Source organism: Apodemus sylvaticus, chromosome 5, assembly GCF_947179515.1.
Source record: "Apodemus sylvaticus chromosome 5, mApoSyl1.1, whole genome shotgun sequence".
NCBI lineage: Eukaryota > Metazoa > Chordata > Mammalia > Rodentia > Muridae > Apodemus > Apodemus sylvaticus.
Window position 1 is genome coordinate 78,236,476 of NC_067476.1, and position 17,362 is coordinate 78,253,837.

At 35.7% G+C, this 17,362-nt stretch overlaps 1 pseudogene; it reads right to left on the reverse strand.

Moving 5' to 3' along the window:
• Positions 1-14,362: 14,362 nt before the first annotated feature.
• LOC127684458 (40S ribosomal protein S7-like) lies at positions 14,363-14,932 on the reverse strand (annotated as a pseudogene).
• Positions 14,933-17,362: the final 2,430 nt, after the last annotated feature.

Genomic DNA, 17,362 nt, shown 5'->3' on the forward strand with positions numbered 1-17,362 from the left:
TTCCCCCTGTACCGACGTCCCTTCAAAATAGCCACAAACAGTATAAAGTACCTTGGGGTGACTCTTACCAAACATGTGCAAGATCTGTATGACAAGAACTTCAAGACTCTGAAGAAGGAAATGGAAGAAGACCTCAAAAAATGGAAAAACCTCCCATGCTCATGGATCGGCAGGATTAATATAGTTAAAATGGCCATTTTGCCAAAAGCAATATACAGATTCAACGCAATACCCATCAAAATCCAAACTCAATTCTTCACAGAGTTAGAAAGAGCAATCCTCAAATTCATCTGGAATAACAAAAAACCCAGAATAGCTAAAACTATTCTCAACAATAAAAGAAATTCTGGGGGTATCAGTATCCCTGACCTCAAGCAATACTACAGAGCAATAGTGTTAAAAACTGCATGGTATTGGTACAGTGACAGGCAGGAGGTTCAATGGAACAGGATTGAAGATCCAGAAATGAACCCACACACGTATGGCCACTTGATCCTCAACAAAGGAGCGGAAAACATCCAATGGAAAAAAGATAGCCTTTTCAACAAATGGTGCTGGTTCAACTGGAGGTCAGCATGCAGAAGAATGGGAATTGATCCATCCTTATCTCCTGGTATTAAGCTAATCTCTCCCAATTTCTAATTGCCTGTTTTATAAGGATTCTTCCATAGTATTGTCAGAAATGAATTAATATATTTTCACTTTGTTCTTAACTGCTTTGTAGACCTTACAATTCTAGATGGAAGAATCTAGATTATTGTAACTGAAGAAATTAGCACCACATTTAGACTACGATTGTTCAAATTCACACTGCACTTAAGACCCTGGCTAGGAAATGATAGAGGCCAGATTCTCATTATTTGTTTTGACTAACAGTAGGTTGCATGTAGAATACAAACCTGTCCTTTGTAAACTGGTTGTTGCAATTTCCCGAGTAAGCAATTTCAAATTTGAAGAGATATTTTTAATAAAAATACGTAATAAGACAATTTTAGTAACTATTTGATTGACTATACAAAATGGTGTTAATGCAATGCCTTCTCCTTTTTTAGAAACAGTAAATTATTCAGTCACTCAAGCATAAAGATTTTTGGTATAGCTTTTAGGCATAGGCTCCATTTTTTTTCCTAAAGAACACACATGTATCTCTTTACTTTCTTCAAATGAAAGAAAAGTTTAAAGATAGAGAGTGATGGTTATATACAGCAAAGTATCTTAAGATTGAAGAGTTCTCTCTACATGTGTCCTTTGCTTTGTTTTTAAAGGTGGAAGTTTAATTAAAGACAAGTTTGAGTTTGCCCCCTGGGGGAAGAGTGTTTTTATAATGATAACAGCCTTTTCTGTGGTAATCTTTTATACATAAAGAGTGCTTGTGTTTGGAGCCCACTGGAATTTAACTGAAATGAATCTGTCCCCAGTGGGCTTTCTGAGGATCTACTTAGGGAAGACACAATCTTAACAGCTGACATCTGGAACAATTGCCTTCACAGAGGTCTTTTCAAAATGACTTCTAGAGATTGTTTTGTACATATTTTGTCTTTAGGAATGCTATTTAGTCGTTTCACATCACATCCTGTTTAAAAAACTTCTATTTCAATGTTTGTATCAGACAATGTAGCATGTCCATTCATTGCTTTCTAAGTGTACATTCCAGGCTAAGTATCTTTGCTAACAAACTAAGAGGAGACCTGGACAGCCCTTACCCAGTCTGCTTCTCTGTTGTCCTAGATAATCTTGTGTTTTTATGTAGCATTTACAGGCACTGCTGACAGATCAAATTGAGATGCCTGTATTGCATCCCCCTAGAAATAGAGGCATGTTTGGTCCTCCAAAGATGTGCCTTCATCCCCAGCATATACTGCAAAATTCTATAGTCATCGGTTTGAGGACTACAGGGTCATGTGCAGATTTGCTTCCTCCAAGGATAAATCTGTAGTTTTTCCCTTAGATTGTCAGGATGTATCGTTCTGAGACACAATATGAAACAAGTAGCTATGTAAACTAACAAACCAATGTATAAATAAAAGGGTGAAGGCCTAGGCATACGTTGTTGTGGCTTTATTCAGCTAGCTATTTTACTTCATGAGACCTACAGTATCCCCCAAGGGGTGAACCCAATGCAGCTGATAGAAAAGAACAACTTTGGCTTGATATAGGACTCATTTATCATTACCACCTGGGAACCCAAATCAGAGGTAAATCCTCTGAAATCTACAGTCAAATTGGCTATAGTTTTGCCTCAGATTGATGGACGAATCCTTCAGATTGAAGCTTGTCTGTTACAAATTCTTAATTTTTTCCCCTAAATTGTACTTCACACATTGGAAAAAATGTTTGAAGGCTGACAAAAAATGACAAATGAATTTGCTGGTAGACACACTCTGCTGTATTTATCTTGTTGCTTCCATATGTTTTCATGAATCAATTTTAATGTCAAGATGTATTTTTTTTGAGTTTGGAATAATTATATTTCAAAAACACTTACTCATTAATACCTTCATTATCGCCATTGGAGGTGGTGGAAATCTCATCTTTGATAGCTTTTATTCAGTCCAAGTGAACTCAGAACATTCTCGAAAAATGAACAAAACTGCAAAGTAATCGTGAATAATTGGGAAAATATGTATGTGTCAAGCCTCTTGCTCAAATTGGTGGCTATATAATATAAAACATTACAACTCCCTCCAAGAGCATGATTTATTTATTTGTGTATTTTTATTTTAAAAGTATTTGTATGTACATATACAGGTATGTACACATGTGTCTAGAGTGGAGAACACACTTTGCTCTCATTTGTGAAGAGATATGTACATTATTTGTTGAGAGGAGGTTTATCACAGGTAGAGGCAGACTGACCTGAAATCCCTAGGATCTCCTGCCTCTGTCTTAACACTGGATCTATAAAAGCAAGCCACTGCCCTCCATTTTTTTTTAAAACATTGAAACTCAAGTCAGATACTTATGCTTTTACAGTAGACATTTTAATAACTGAAATGTCTCCTAGTACATGTAAATATGTATGTTTGTATACATGTATGTATGCATGTATGTATTTATAAACATGCTCTCACTATACAGAGTTCGATGGTCTAGAACTTACTTTGTAGTCTAGAATGACCTTGAATTATCAGTAACCTTCTTGTGTCAACATCTTTGATGCTAGAATTTCAGGTATAAACCACCACATCTGATTCATGATGTGATTTTAGTCTTGAAATAAAACACTTTTTTTTATCTTATACATTTTATGTGTATGGTTTTATGAGAGATGTTCAGTTAGCATAACCCTGAATATGTATGTTTCTGGTCCCTCAGTAGGGTCCTCTTAAGTGAACTAAGTCATACATTTTTATATAGATTATGAAACATTCAAATTTAAGTCAAAGATCTGACACATTTGAAATTGATATTGGGGGAATAATTTTATTCACTCCTGACTGTATCTTATAGGTAATTCCAACCAGATTTACTTGCAAGCAGTTGGTGATTATAATATGTAGAGGAAAAACTTGTGACTCCAGAAACTGAACTAAGTTGATAGCTAGTATATAGGAAAGTAGGAGGATAAAGAACATTGGCAGTTAGGAGCCATAACACTATACCCTGTCTAAGAAACCACAGAAGAAAAGGAACCTAATTCCTTAAAAAGTCTTTGTCTTTTCGTTAAGACTCCAAGTTTGGATAACTACTAAGGAACCTAATTCCTTAAATTCTTTGTCTTTTCATTAAGACTCCAAGTTTGAATAACTACTGTTAGAAAGATGACATTTAAACACAAAGATGTAAATATGCTTCTTTCAGTTTAATTGATTTATCTTAGGCAATGTTCTACTTTTTGATATGTAGCTTGATATTCTGTTGAGCATATCAATTACCTGTGTATGACTGTGGCTGTCATTGAGTGTTACCTTGCATCTTGCAAGTTTGTTTAATAAGGACAGAGTTGACACTGATTACTTACGACCAAGCATATTTTGTCATGTTCTAGGATCATTCTAGAACCTTACCTCCAGAACCCCAATGTCCCCACATACCTAAAACTTCATTTCTAGTGCTTAGTGTAGCAGTAGGAAAAAAAAAAAAAAAACCAAGCTCCTCATTTCCTCTGCTTATGCAAGCTGTTTTCTCCCTTGAGAACAAACTTCCTCAATCAAGTGTAGGTAAAAACCTGATAATGTTCAAGTATTTATTGCAGTACTTATGTGACACTAAAGCAAGAAGGAAAATACTGATTTAGAAAGAAGTAGAATTCACCAATATTTTACAAAATCAGAAAGATTTTTAGTGCATTAGGAAAAAGGAGATTTCATTATCACGGATAAATGAGAGACACACTCTTTACAGCTATGTGTTTATTTCACTGAAGTACACATGATATTCAGAGGTGTGAGTGTGTGTGTGTGTGTGTGTGTATGTATGTGTGTATGTTGAAAGAAAGATTATATTTGTATATATATATATATATATATATATATATATATATATATATATGCATGTGTGTGTGTGGTTTTAGTGTGTTTAAATCAGACATATTTTCCATAGTGCATCTAAATGAGTCATTAGCTCATAGATTTTTCAAATGAGATCATTTTATTTTTAAATTATCAATTCTCCAATGATAGTGAGTGCATTACCAAAATAAATGTGACAAAGTTGTCATACTTTTTTCATTTTAATTTTGCTTTTATTGTTTGCATAGAGGCCTTTTTTCTCATTACCAATCTATTGTTTAAATTGTAACTGGTGAAAAGATATGATAAATCCTAACTTCCACTTCCTTATAATATTTTCTTATGTTACATAGAAATTTTGCAGATATAGTTTCCAGACTATGAGAACTGACACTGACTCTAGTGACAAGTGTCTTTCAAGGAAGAGACCAAATTTCCTGAAAGCTAAGCACTCAGAGAGAAGAGAGAGGAATTCTGCAAGTTTTAGGTAATCCTCAACTACATCGTAAGGAAAGGAAGAGAGGAGAGGGAATAGTATAGGAGGAAAAGAGGAACAGATGCAAGAGGAGAAGAAAAAAAGGGAGAAAGAAAAGATGGGTGAGGATTACAATAGGAAAAGATTTCGTAGAAATTTCATAGAGTTCATAGAGGGATGCTATCACCTTGGCTCTGCATTCCTAACCTCTCAAGTTAAGAGATAGTCTTTGTTTAAACCAGCTAGTTTTGATGCAATATTGCAATATTCCAGGATCCTAATGTAATAGTCTCCTTCATCCATATTTTTATTAACGGTACTTTCAGTGACCTGTGTTTAAATGAGTTTTTTTTTTTTTACAATATCCATTGTAAAAGCTCCAGAAATAAACACTTCATGAGTACTTAATCCCACATCTTTCATTTCAGCAAAGGAGTTCATTGAAAGTATGTGCTGCCTCACTCAGGACTTGAGTCATCCATGCTCAAAATACTACCACCCATGCGCTGGTTAGCAGCCTACTTATTTTGGATGAAGTTTAAGCTATTGAAGCTGAAGTGATCCTTCTGTAGACACCTTTAAGGATCCATGATTCACTGAAGAATGATACCCCAGACTCAAACAGTATGTAAAAGTGATGGGTTTGGGGCGGGTTCTAGGGCCTGGACTTGCCCCGCTTTAGAAAACAGAGATTTAGACATAGTCTCCTGAACTGCCAATTTGAAGCCTGTGGAGTCAGCATGTCTCAAAATAATGCTCGCCCATTTTACCATCTCATTTTCTCTCAATCAGCTAGTCCTGTATGCATTTTATCATCTTATACTTCCGGGAGAATGAGGGTAATTTATTTTTAATGTTATATTACAAAAGGTGGATATTGAAGGCATATAACCACAATTGTGGAAAATTCTTTTAAATGTTCTATTTGTTATTAGATGTTGCTCTTTTTTATTTCACCTGATTTATAAATCAATATGTTATCAGTATGGATACATATGAGAAAATATTATATATATATATAATATATACATCACATGAACACATACACACAAAGAGAGAGAGAGAGAAAGAGAGAGAGAGAGAGACAGAGAGAGACAGAGAGAGAGAGAGATTAAATATTAGGTATTATGTATATAAAAGCCATTTTTAAGGCCTAGGTACTTAATAGAAAAACAAAATCTTTTTATTTTCTGAACCAGGTCATTATGTTGAGTTTGAGATCATACATTTAGGTATCTTCTAGTTGATATGCTCTTTGGATTACACACAAAAAGTCAAGCACCTTTTACAATGAAATAAATCATCTGTATCCTCATTACTATTCCAGGAACTAACAATGGTGCAGTGATTTGCATCATGCTTCTATCACATTGTCCTATTCAGTAGTGATTAATAGAGTAATTACTTAATAAAAGGAGATTAATTCAACTTATGTAAATTGAGCAACTTTGTTTAAAAATAACAAAATACATTTTATTTCACGGTGATCATGAAATTAAAACACAGTCTTGGTTGAAAATTTGAATCAGATAAATAATAATGGAAATAAACCACCCACAGTTGATCTACTTTTATATTTTAATTTCTATTATTTTTCCATTAAGCTTTAATAGTTGTGCTTAAACAATAATTGTGATTTGTTAGCTTCCTGGTTCTACTTGCCACTATAACAGTTTTTCACATTATAGAGAATGTGCTTGAAAGCACCATTGTAGGCATAATGTTTTTACATAGTGTGCAAAGTTTACCCTTAATGTTATTCAAATGCTGATTTTTTTGCCCTCATATGTTATTTCAGTCTGGACATGCTTCGTATTGCTTGAGGAAACTGCTGCCTCAAGTTTGTGTAAACAGTTCTTACCATATATTCTCTGACTTATCAATAAATGCTGATCACCCACTGGCTGAGCAGAAGGAAGAATAGTGTGGTATGTTTGCCAGCGAAAGTACAGAGAGAGGAAGAGAGCCAACCAAACTCAGATCAGTGAGGAGGATAGAGGAATTGGAGCCATGAGGAAGGAATCCAGGGAGACATTTGGAATCATACCTGAAGCCCAAAGATACAGATCAATAATAATATCCAACTATTATGGGATGGAACTGGGAGGTATACAACTTAGCATAGAAGGTTAAGGTAGATCATTTAACTGCTCAGCTATTGAGGTGTAGCTTGAAATGGATCTTAGTTTCTGTGTGTGATTATTGGGGATTAGCATAAGGTAAGGAAATATAGCTGCCAGATTAATTCACTGTTTACATTTTTATTAAAGATAAATCATTTACACACCATCTTAGATGACTGCATACTATTCCTTTATAGAACACATACTAACATATATACTTTTTTTTTACATTTTACCATATAATAACACCTCCTTTTAAATGACAAAACAAAGATTTTAGAAACTCCAGATGTGTTAGTAGCATTGTATTCAATTATATTGTAAGGTAGCTAATGTTTACACTTCCTCAGATTATTGGTATCATTATATTTAAGCCTGACCATCTATTCTTCCCCAAACCTTATTACCCAAAAGAACTTATGTGGACATAGAATTATAACACCACTCATTTAAATCTTTGGCATGTTAGACTCTGTAGAGGATATCAAGCTGAATCAGAAACAATACCTATATTTCAAACAATGAGAACAAATCATGAATTGAAACTTTAATTCAAAGGAAAAAGTTTATCATGCAGACACATGTATATACAATGCCATTCTACTACCTTTTAAATGGGCATATAGTTTGGTAAGGGTCATCAGTGAACTATATATAAAAAATGTAGAATTTGTCCTCTTGTTTAACATTCATACTTTTAAAACACCTCTCCATATGAATGGAGGGAAGATCTTTTGAAACAAATGTCATAACTATCACGTTAAATAAAAAAAAAAAAATAGGTAGTCACCAAACCCAGACAGTACTGTGGATGTCAACAAGTGCTTGCTGACAGGAGTCTGATATGGCAGTTTCTTGGGAGGCTCTGCCAGTACCTGACAAGTACAGAGGTGGATGCTCTCAGCCAAACATTGGACTGAGTAAAAGGTCCTGAATGGAGGAGCTAGAGAAAGGACAGAAGGAGCTGAAGGGGCTTGCAGCCCCATAGGAGGAACAACAATAGGAACCAACCAGTACCCCCAGAGCTCCCAGGGACTAAGCCACCAACCAAAGAGTGCACATGGAGAGACCCATGGTTCCAGCTGCATATGTATCAGAGGATGGCCTTGTTGGACATCAGAGGGAGGAGAGGCTCTTGGTCCTAAGAAGACTTAATTCCTCAGTATAGGGGAATGCCAGGAGAGGGGAGCGGTAGTGGGTGGGTTGGTAAGTGGGGGAGGGGGGTAAGATAGGGTGCTTTTGTGTTTTTGGAGGGGAAACCAGGGAAGGGAATAACATTTGAAATGTAAATAAAGAAAATATCTAATATATATATATATATATATATATATATATATATATATATATATATATATATATATATATGTAGTTACCAATATCTTCTTTTGTGAACTTGGAGTTGCTGAGTAAGTAATTGTTGCCAAACCCACTTTTAGTAAAGTATCATATCAGTTGCTTCTAATATGCTGAGCGCCTGGGCATTTGCACCACTCCTGGCTGTAGCTTATATTTGATTATTTCTGGGTTCTTCCTTCTTCCACCTACCTCCATTCTTTTACATCCCTTTCAATTCTCTAATCCTAGATAGGAGAAAAAAAAGATAGAGGGGAAAGGAAAGAGCTCTCTGAATGAAATCACGGTTAGGAAAAATGGCAACATTATCCTGCAGATTAGGGCCATCAGGTCCCTTGGAGCAAGTTTAATCTTCACTATCAATATGTCTAATATCTTCTTAATCATGTTTCTTCTTTTTTTAAGACTACTTAAGAAACCATGAGCAAAACCAATCAACAACAGTTAAGAGCAATAAACAATCAACCAATGACTCACTAAAACCTACCAGCTCTCTTGGGGTCCTAGTATTTACACACACTCTGAAAAATTCCCAGAAATCCAGGCTTCACACAATTTCAGAAACTATCTGCATGTGGAAAAACCATGCCCCTGATCTAGCACAAGGCAAATAATAGTCAGCTGCTGTCTACTGTATGAAGCAGCCTCATATCCCATACCTGGGATTAAAATGAACGCATAAAATGAACATTGTATTATTTTTTTAAGAAAGCAAATTCCAAAACTGTCATTACACTGGACTCCTTGTGTGTGTTTCTGCTCCTTTACTATAATCCTTTGCTGTGATGTATTTTTTTTGTCTCTGATATTGTGCATGTTAATGTTCCTTGTCCTTTCTAACATGTAGTAATAACAGCACATAAGCAAAGAAATGCAAAGACTAAAGAGAGATAGTTGTTTCCAGCAACTGCTAAACCAAAATGTTAAAAACCATAACACAGTTGGAGCATGGAAAATGTATAGCAGAACTGGTAAATAGGAAGTGAATTCTAAATGAATGGATGGAAAAGCTTCAAGTATTCATGGTACAATTACTCAAGAAATTTTTTATTCTATTGTGAGCTAATTTACATTAGAAAAATTACAAATCCAAAGTGGAAAAGGACAGGATATGTGATATATGTAGAGAGTGAATGCACACTTAATATTGGCTATATTGGTTCTCCATTATTGATAGTATGTATCATTTTAATAAGCATAATTTTAATTATCAATGAAAAATGAGAGGAAAAAACATTCTATAATCTGGTTTTTCAAAAGAAGTGAATATAATGAAATGATTTTAATTCCATACAGATGTTTTCTATTAGGTGGGATATTTTGAAGATAGTGAATAAGCTGGGGCAGAAAACAAGCTTCCCTGGCAGAATCAGTGTAGATCAAGATCATCTCCACGTACATACTTAGTTTTAACTCTAGCCTGGGATTCACCAAGTTTTAAGTTGGCTAACTATTGAGTCCCCAATGATCTGCTTCCCAAGCCTTGGTATTGCAAGCATATGCCACACCATACAACTTTCCCCTTGATCTCTGAAGGTAGAACATGGGCTCCCATGCTTACAGAGCAATCACCTACAATCTAAGCTGACATTTCAGCCCTTACAGTATCTTGATCTTTTAGAACTTGGAACCTGGAACTTGTTTGCAGACAAGACTTAGATGGAGTAAATGGGGATGGTGTAACCACTGCAGCTGAGCCATGTGATCCTAACTAAAAGTTGGCCTTAGTTGCATGAAAAAGAAAAGGTTTGTAATCCATGATAACTGAGATGTCATTCATGATCTCAGTGAACTAGTTAACTACAACATATGGACCATTCAGGGAGTTAAGTAAGTGCCTATGATAGAATCTCAAACTGAATTCAGTGATTGGCAACATCTAAAAAATATGCCTTCAAAATTAAAAATATTATAAATATAGTGATTTTAGAACATTGTGTTCTAAGAAGAAAAATATGAAGAAAAATGGTGAATAAAAGAAGATAAATCCATAACTGAAAAACTTCCCTGGATTTTGACATGAAATAGTATATCAATTATGAATTACAATAGTGCACGTCTAAGCACTAAGTAGGTATATCTGTTAGGAATATATGTCAGTCACATAAACAAATTTGTAACAAACCAAAGGTACAATATTCTGTGTTGGGATTCTAAGGCATATCTTATTTGTAAATATTTTTATCTGTCACATCATCAAACCTATGTCTGTCAAACAAAAGTTTTCTCTAAGAAGTACTATCTGAGAGGTAGAGAAGTATTCAGTGATGAAGAGCACTGTTACCCCACTTCAATTTCCAGCATCCACATGGTGGCTCACAACCAACCCTAAATCCAGTTCTGTGGGCATCCGAAGCCCTCTTCTGCTTTCCTTAGGTATTAAGTATACACATGGTGCACATACATAGAAACAGACAAAAAAACTTGCCTAACATAAAATAAATTAATCCTTAAAAGGTATTATAGAAGTAAGTTCTCTTGCTTTGATAACTTTTTGCACACCTACCAAGCACAAACACTTTGACAAGTTTAAAAAATGCACTTATCTGTGTGCCATTAGTTTACACGATCTGTGAATAATAATACACAGTAGTTGATTAAAGCATTCTAATTAATCCAGGGGGGCTTATGCATAATTCATATTTATTACAGAACTAGATTAAATCATTCCAATTTGGCAAATGCGCATATTTAGAACTACTAAAGAAAACGTATTTGTAGAACACTTCTTTAATTTTCTCAGCTTACATACCAAAGAATACAGTTCATCTGTGGTAACTAACTTTATTCCATAGATATTCAAATTCGAAACCAACACAAGGAGTGCTTTTACTATCCCTGCTTCCTGGTCACCATGATAGGAGCTGCTGAGTGCTGTGTGCCCTTGAACCAAGATGCTCTGAGTCATTCCGAATCAAACACCTGAGAAATTGAAGGTCCTATTTGAAATATTAGCCTCATTCATGAAGGAACTGATAAATGGACTTAAATGGAAGCTTGAGGACCATTTGGGGGAAAACAGGACAGGTGAGCATCAATCTTGGTAAAAGAATCAGGTTTAAGCGAGGAACAATTGCACACTCTCTGTGAGGTCTCTATTCTAAAAATAGGGTATACAGACTAAAATCAGCTCAAATAAAACTACAACACAAAACAAGTGCCCACACCAGGCAGACTTTCCAACATCTGGGGCTGCATCCCTCTCCTGCCACACTGTGCCTCCCTTCAATATGGGGATCTTTGTGCTCTGACAGTTTACAGTGAAACTGTGTAAATTTGTGTTTGATTCAAAGATCACAGTTAAATTTTCCTTAGGTCTCAAAAGACCTGGTAAAATTATGAAAATTTGACTAGGATGAGCTAGATCTCAAGTTTAAATCTGGGCATGGGTAAGAAAAAAATCAAACAACTGCCTTCTCTATTAATATCATATGTATTTTTGTGTTGTTTTAAGATTATATTACATGTCTTCACTCGTTGTATTATATGTCTTGAACCCAGGTTGATAGGTGTTTTCTCATTTAATATCATATAAAATATGTAATTGCTAATGTTGCTTTTGTCATGTGAGGAAATAGCATCAGAAATTAAAGTATAGCATTAAACAGTGTACTCCTGACACCACATTATAATATTGCTCTTCCTTTTTCTCTGATGCCTTTGTTAGGGTTCAGACCACATACAATATCCGTGTAGAGCTTTTAGATTGCTCAGTGATAAGAGCACTTGCTTCCAAATCTGAGCACCTGATCTCTATTCCACAGAATCACTTGTTGGAAGGTGAAAATCAGCTCCCACAAGTTGTCCTCTGACCATCGCATGAATACCATTAAATATATATATTCCATCCACAAAAGCCTATCTACCATCAATATGAAAAATAACTAGTAGAAAGACAAAGTATGCATATGGAATTATATTATTTTTGGCTACTTATGAGTACTGAAGAAATATACTATCATGAATCTATAGAATATAAAAACTTAAATTTATTAGACTTAACAATTGACACCAGAAAATATCAAAAACACGCACACACACACACAAAAACAAAAACAAAATCAGCCTGGAACTTAATTATTGAATTATTTTTCATGCATTCATTATCCATTCAGTACTTATAAAAATTAATCTCTTTAGCAAGTAGGTGTTAGTAAGCAAAAGAAGGAAATAAAGATCAAGCATCCCCACTCCCACTCTAAAGTTTTAAATAAAAGTCTGGTCACTTCAAAAAGGCATAATTGTTCAGGTGAAACAAAAAAATTTGAAACATAGTCTCAAATGAAAAAATAGAAATTAATAATATAGTGTGATATCTACCATTAAAAAAACATTTAGAGAAAATAACCCAACAGAAAGTATAATTAAAATGTTTTTTGCCTTCATCATATTTGCATCTTAATTTCTATTCACATTGCTCCATTTGTGAGAGGAAATCCAAAGTAACATTGTGTATTAGCCATATCCCTCAGTTCTTTTTGCTGAAGGGAAAACTCACTTCCCAAAACAAAATTTTGTTAAATTTTCATAGTATGATGATTGGGTAAATGATTTTGATTTTTGTTTTCTTCTTGATTTAGAACACAGGCCACAGATTTTTTTATTTTTATTTTGGCCAAGATAAATAAATAGCTCTCTCCTCCTTCCTTTTTCAATCCCTAGATCATTTTGCCTTTAGAGAAAACATTCTTAGTCAGCCACTGTCAGCACTCGTGTAACTAGTAATCTTCTATTTGTTCCTTGTCTGTCAAAGATCACTTGGTAAAAGGCAGTTCAGCGCAGAGAAGTCTACATAAGATGTAGCTTTCTGAATGTGTTGTTCTTTGGGAATCTCAGCACAGCAATGTGCTATTGACTGCCCTTGGCCCCTATCGATTGTTCCCTCTCCCCCTTGGAAAATATGTTAGCTTCTGGATTTCACAAGTCTCATCCAATCACATCCTCAAGTTTGATGTCTGTAACCTTGTGATCACCTTAAGGTTCAGATGTAGAGGATACTTCTCTTTTGCAAGTCTTTCTCTTCCAATGCCTTGTAAGCTATCAAAACTATGTGGTGCTTTCTACCATAGCTATTTCTTCAGCTTTACAAAATCATTCTTCACTTAGTTTATATACTGAAGTTATTAATTGAGATTCATTTTTTGAGGGTGTGTGCAGGGAATGAATATCTTAAACTGTGCAAATATATTACTTATTTTACATTTTTCTTTTATATCACAATTTTTTCTGCTTTATTTTGAGATTTTACATACACAGCTCACCACAGGCCAGTGACATTTATATTTGCTTTTATTCTTTGAAAATTATACAGATGTACACAATGTATCTCGATCCCATTCACCTCCACATCCCCTTTCAACTGTAAGTAGGAACCACTAATATATCTCTCTCCCACATACTATCTTATTGTTTTTTAACTCATTGAATTGTATAAATGCTGCCTGTGTGCTTTTGAGTACAGATCCATCCATCAAGGCATAGGCAACCAACCAGTGTCTGGTACCCTAAAATTTGTTTGAATAAGGGTCTTAGTATAGTACTCTGGGTAACTTGAAATTCACTATGTAAAATGAACTGGCATTAAACTCACAGTGAGTCATCTGCCTCTGCCTTTTGTGACCTGGTATTTATGATGTGTACCAGTAAATCCAAGCCAATGCTGGAATTTTTAAGTGACTCAGTCTTGTGCGGGTAACCACTGTGGCTGTTATTTCCTGACCCTCCTCTCTGTCACCCAGATTTCACATTCTTTCTATCCTGTCTTCATCAGTTTGCCCCAAGCCTTAGCCTTGCAAAGGCAGATTGATATATATAAAGGTTAAATCCATACCTGAGCACTCAGACCCATTTACTCTCAGCCTTTTAAATAGGTATGAATCTCTGCTTTAGCCACTACTCACTGGAAAGCTTTATTTTATTTTATTTTTTATTATAAATGACACTTTATTCAGTCATTTTCTCTACAGCTGAAACTCTGGCAATTCAAAATTAACCTCCTTGCCTGTAAACTCCTTGTACACACCAGAAAAAGTCCTGACCAATGTGTTCCACATTGTTCTGCCGTGCTTTGTCTAAATTAACCTTTATGAGTAGGCCGCCTTTCAGTTTCACAGGTATCCTCTTACCCACAATTTTACTTGGGAAGTTCAAGGCCTCAAGGACGGTGTCATGCACTGCTGTCAGGGTGCGGCTTCTGGGGCACTTTTCCTTATTCTTCATATGACTTTTCCGGGTTGGCTCTGAGCAATGAAGACTGCATGCTTCCCACTGAACTTTTTCTTCTATTTATGAACTAGCCAGAACTGGGTTTTCTGGAAAGATTTAAGCTAAGGAACTGGTACAAAAATTATGATAGCTTTCTGACCAACACCAGCTTCAATTTCCTTGGCTGCTGTGATGTTGAGTTCCCGCACCTGCACTTTGAGATCTGAGTTCTTCTCCAACTCCAGCAGCGTCTGAGAGATGTCAGACTCGAACTTGTCTGGCTTCTCACCATTGGGCTTCATAATCTTGGTCCTCAAGCTGAACATAGCTTTGTCCTTTCGGAGTGCAGGCCTAGAATGGACAGCTTTAATTTTTATTTTCTTGTTGAGTCCATGTCTGGTATTTTTTTAAATTTTTTAAAATGTATTTTCTATATTCTTTGTTTACATTCTAAAAGCCTTCTCCCTTCCCAGTTCCCCCCTCCCCATATGTCCCATAAGTCCTCTTCTCACCATCCATCTCTTATCTTTCCCCCTCCCTTTTCTCTGTCCTAGTACTCCCCTACAATGCCCTCTTCTTCCTTCTTCATGGGAATCATTTGATATGCTAATTGTATCTTCAGTGTTCAGAGCTCCAGGGCTAATTAATATCCACTTATCAATGATTGCATTCCATGTGTATTCTTTTGTGATTGTGTTACCTTGCTTAGGATCATATTTTCCAGTTCCATCAATTTGCCTAAAAAATTCATGAATTCATTGTTTTTAATTGCTGAATAGTACTCCATTGTGTATATATACCACATTTTCTGTATCCATTCCTCCATTGAGGGATATCTGGGTTCTTTCCAGCTTCTGGCTATTATAAATAAGGCTGCTATGAACATAGTGAAGCATGTGTCCTCATTGCATGCTGGGGAATCCTCTGGGTATATGCCCAGGAGAGGTATAGTAGGGTCCTCCAGAAGTGTCATGTCCAGTTTTCTGAGGAACAGCCAGACTGATTTCGTAGTGGTTGTACCATCTTACAATCCCACCAGCAGTGGAAGAGTGTTCCTCTTACTCCACATCCTCACCAACACCCGGTGTCTCCTGAGTTTTTAACCTTAGACATTCTGACTGGTGTGAGGTGAAATTGCTGGGTTGTTTTGATCTGCATTTCCCTAATGGCTGATGATGTTGAGCATTTCTTAAGATGCTTCTCAGCCATCCGAATTTCTTCAGGTGAAAATTCTTTGTTTAGGTCTGTACCCCATTTTTAAATAGGGATATAAAATGGAGTTTTCCCCTTTTATTAACGATCATGTGAAAACACTCCAGTGGTTCAAAGATTGATAAGAATATACTCATACAGCTTCAAACTATCCAAATATCCAGAAAATATAACATTCTTACATGCCTATGTATTGTGCTCCCATCACGTAAGCCCTGGGGTTCTTGCATCATAGCCTACTGACCTTATTTGCTAATTTTTTGGGTCCTGAATTTATATGTTTTTTTTCCTTACGAATCCATAGAAAGAAAAGTGTACTCTGATCTGTAAAGATGGTAGATGATAAAGACATTGATATCGTCAGCATTTATTTCTTAGAATTTCCAAAAGTCGTGAAGTTAAATGAAAAGATTAATGAACAGAAGTATTAATTGAATTTTCAACACAATATTAATGTTTTAACTCATAAATAGTCACTGACAAAATAGAATAGCTATCATTCATGTTAACGACCAACTCTGTGTTTTTAGAAAGAAAACTGTAGATTTTAAACTCTGCAAAGGAAGCACAATGGAACCTGATTAAGAGTTTAGGAAATTTCATTTCTGAATTTAAGGCCACAGCTTTGTTAAAGCAGTGGTTTTGTTAGTAAGTATTGAAGATTGAAAAAACAATTCCTTGCCTCACATAAACAGTGTGTACTGGCTGGTTTTGTGTGTCAACTTGACACAGGCAGGAGTTATCACAGAGAAAGGAGGTTAAGTTGGGGAAGTGCCTTCATGAGATCCAACTGTGAGGCATTTTCTCAATTAGTGATCAAGGGGGGGAGGGTCCATTGTGGGTGGTACCATCCCTGGGCTGGTATTCTTGGGTTCTATAAAAGAGCAGGCTGAGCAAGCCAGAGGAAACAAGCCAGTAAGGAACATCTCTCCACAGCCTCTGCATCAGCTCCTGCTTCCTAACCTGATTGAGTTCTAGTCCTGACTTCCTTTTGTGATGAACTGCAATGCAGAAGTGTAAGCTGAATAAACCCTTTCCTCCCCAACTTGCTTCTTGGTCATGATGTTTGTGCAGGAATAGAAACCCCGACTAAGACACAGTGTAATGAAACACTCATAAAGAAGTTGTTGAGGTTAGAAAATTTTGGTTATATTTTCCTCTATAAAATACTTATAATTGAATGGGATTTTGAATTGGAAGAAGTGAAAGAATTCTCTCTCTTTTATTTTACCTACCAGAGAAGGGACTGTTGTGGGTGAAAATCTCTGATTTCCCAATTTCTTCACTGTTAAATTGAAGCAAATTATCCCTAAACATCTCTCTAGGTTATACAGTTAACATTACATATTAAAGCACTTTATCAGCTTGAAGAGGCTCATTTAAATCAGCAAGCTTTGGAAAAACCAACCTGAATTTGAATTCTAGAAATTATGTAGATAATGGCCTTAGAAGCTAAAAGGTTCCTTGTAAAACTGTAGAAAATGCATGGATAGTTGTTGAGTTCTGGGATCACCAGCTTACGTACAGCACAGAGCAGTCATGTC